Source organism: Athene cunicularia, unplaced genomic scaffold, assembly GCF_003259725.1.
Source record: "Athene cunicularia isolate RWA unplaced genomic scaffold, athCun1 SCF_54, whole genome shotgun sequence".
Classification (NCBI taxonomy): Eukaryota; Metazoa; Chordata; class Aves; order Strigiformes; family Strigidae; genus Athene; species Athene cunicularia.
In genome coordinates, this window is record NW_020799484.1 from 43,049 (window position 1) to 46,375 (window position 3,327).

The window sequence follows — 3,327 nt, forward strand, 5'->3', positions numbered from 1 at the left end:
AAAAAAAAAAAAAAAAAAAAAAAAAAAAAAGGGTAAATTTCAGCAAGCTCACAGACTTCGCTATTTTCTTTTGTTGTTGAGCTTGGTTTGGCTTGGGGCAGCGGGGGAGGGGTGGGTGCAATGGGGGTGTGTGTGAAAATCTTCCACTCCAAAGAAACCTTCTTTCTGTTTTTAAAAATACGTCCTATTTAGTCTTCTCTGTTCTAGTCAGCCCAGGTCTTTCCTTCGGCTAAATCAGCGAGTAAAATTGACACCATAAATTCTGCCATAATTGTCAGTACAATTTTATCTGTCTATACATACGTATACATATAAGCCGAGATGCTAGTAAAATGCAACGGGTTGTTTTTATTTGCCACGGGACACTTAAAAGGGGGGAGGGGGGGGAGAAATCTCAAACGTGAGGGAAAGGGAAGGAAAAAAATGGTTGACGTTTGAAATAACATATTTTGCATGCACAATTATCTCTAGAAGGGAATTTAAAATGAACGCCTGGTAAGGACAGCCTTCTCCCAGAGCTTGTCGAAGCACACTTAGTGATAGACATTTTCTGGGGAGGCTAATTAACCATCTCAGCTTAAATGTCGCTGTCCAAGCTGATTTACATTATTGTCCCCACTGAAGAACATCGGACATTTTGATTTGGTCCTAAATCCCCCCCCTCCCCGCCAGGCGAATTTATTAAAACCGCGTTAACTCGGGACTGTGCCCCCGCTGCCATCCGAAGGGGCTCCCTCCTCGCACTGCTAAGCGCCAGCTAACCAAATTATATCTGGGAGGGGGAAGCTGATCCTCATCTTAGGGAAGCTATGGCATTTAGAACCTGAACCAGACCATTTAGGATGAAAATAAGCCCAAATTTTTATCACCTGGCGCCTGCGTTTTTAGAACCGTGGGTTTGCCTTGGCTCAGGAATAATCCTGCTACTCGCCTTGCCCCTACAGCTGCCCTAGCCCTGCCACGCCTGCTGGTGGGATTCAGTGTGCCGTGGAAGATCCCCTCCTTAATAATCTTAAAACATCACAAAATATAAAAGAATCAATATATTTTATTTGGCAAAAAGTTAAATATCATTTCAACACAACGATTTGGTCAGTAGGCCATGAGGTAACTATTTCAAAATAGACAGTGTACGTTCTGCATCAACATAACTTCCCGGATTTATTTTTTTAAATCGATACAAATTTACAATAACCAAATGTAGGTTTTTATAGTGTATAATTTATTATCAATAAAATTCACCTTCATTACAATAACCATCAAATCATTCGATTAAAATTAAAACGTAAACCATAGGTAGTTACCCTTTTCACATATACGTATAGCTCCGAAATCTGATAACGGCTCACTGGTGCAAAAACAATATTTAAGCTAGTCTGTTTATTTACTTTTTTTTTTTTTAATATATAGATTATATATACAACCGACAAAGACAGTACTATATATATATATCAACTGTGCATACTAAAATGACTTGCTTCAATATTTTGAGAAGCGTAATTCCCAGACATCCCGGACAAACTTTTTTCCTACTTTTTTTTTTTTTTTTTTACAATCAAAGGTTAACTGTCTAATTATACAGAAAAGACTTAATACACTACAGAGCTATACTCTATGCAATTTTTATAATAAACAACCTGAGTTCAAATTGAATTCTAGCTTACACCATTACATCCGGTACAGCACCCAAGCACATAAATTGAGTCACAAACATAATTACCACAATAAAACACAGTGTTCAAGTATTAGAGCAGAGATCTCTCTGCCGCGCAAAGAGCGAATAAAATTAGCTACATAGACTAAACTATACAGTCCGTAAATAGTTGTGCATCATGAAAAGGTAGTTTTTTCTTTTTTGTTTTTTTTGTTTGTTTTTTTTTCTTTCCATAAGTGAAGAAAACAGGTAGATTTATACAAGCCAGCTAAACAGCCTTTTCTTGCTAATGCCCCCTTTTTCTTTCCTATTAGAAAATTAAAAGTCTTACTGTACCTCTCCTGGCAAACTGGCCTCTGTGACAATCAAGGTACAATCATAATCTGAATTTGCCATGGGAAAAAAATGAGGCCTGGACCCAGACGCATTGCATGGCAGGGCTCGAGGGGAGGATTTTTTTGTTTTGTTTTTAATTTTTTTCTTTTTTTTTTTCTTTTTTTTTTTTAACTTTAAGCATTTTCATTTTAACCCGCGTGTCACCATCATTCGTCCTTTGCTCGATCTTTGTTGATTTTCTTCATTTTCATCCTCCTGTTCTGAAACCAGATTTTCACTTGTCTCTCAGTTAAATTGAGGAGTCTGGCCACCTCGTATCTACGGTCCCTAGTGAGATACATATTGAAGAGAAACTCCTTCTCCAGTTCCAGCGTCTGATGCTTGGTGTAAGGGCATCGCTTTTTCCTGGTGGACCTTGCGTGGAGCCAGTTTGCAGCTGGATTATCTACAACGAAAACGACAGGAGAAGTTCAGACTCGGGGGATGGGGGGGATAAAGGGAGGGGGCTGGGGAGGGAGACCCACGCAGGACCAGCAGCGTGGCTGTCCCGATATTGGGGTTTAGGACGTGGCTCTCATGTCCCCAGGCACAGAGGATGGTGAGACACAATGGACTCCAAAACACAGACACATGGAGAGGTCACACGCAACCACACGCGGCAAAGCCCCGCCGCCCCCACCTCCCCTCGCCTTTTTTATTGTTTGTAGGATGCAATTTTAAAATACGCTTTCTCCTCCTCTCTCTCCCCCTCTCTCTCTCTTTACTAGCTCCCTCCCTCCTCCCTGGTCTCCCCACGCACACCCCCCTGGAACTGCCAGCCCTGGGACTGACCGGCCAGACCAATATGTCATCGAAATTGTTTCACTTTTTAATTTCGACCTTCTCCCGTGTCATGACTAGCAAGAGCCAGGGAGCTGGCGAGTCAGTCTACAGCTGGCATAATCAAAACCTCGCCGGTTTAGGAGCCTTATTCACACGGCGTTAATGGCGATAGCAATCCCGAGGCGCTCTGCCACCAGTCCCGCAGCCCGAGGAGCATCCAGCCCGGGGGGTTTCCACCGAGGAGACGCCGGGGGGAGGGAAGGGACACTAAGTCAGCGGCGAGGTTTCTGCTCTGAGCCCCGCAGTAGCCTCCCCGGCCTGCGAGCCGTCTCAAAAAGATCCCGTTCACATCCAGTGCTTTCCGGGCACCCTCTCCCCGGGGTCTGCCCACGCCGGGGAGCGCGGCGAGGCAGGAGGATGCGAGCACGTCCTGCGGAGTTTGCTGGGGTGGCTGGGACGGGGGATGGGCGGCTTTTGCCTTTCTCTTTTTTTTTTTTTTTTTTTTTTATTTTTTT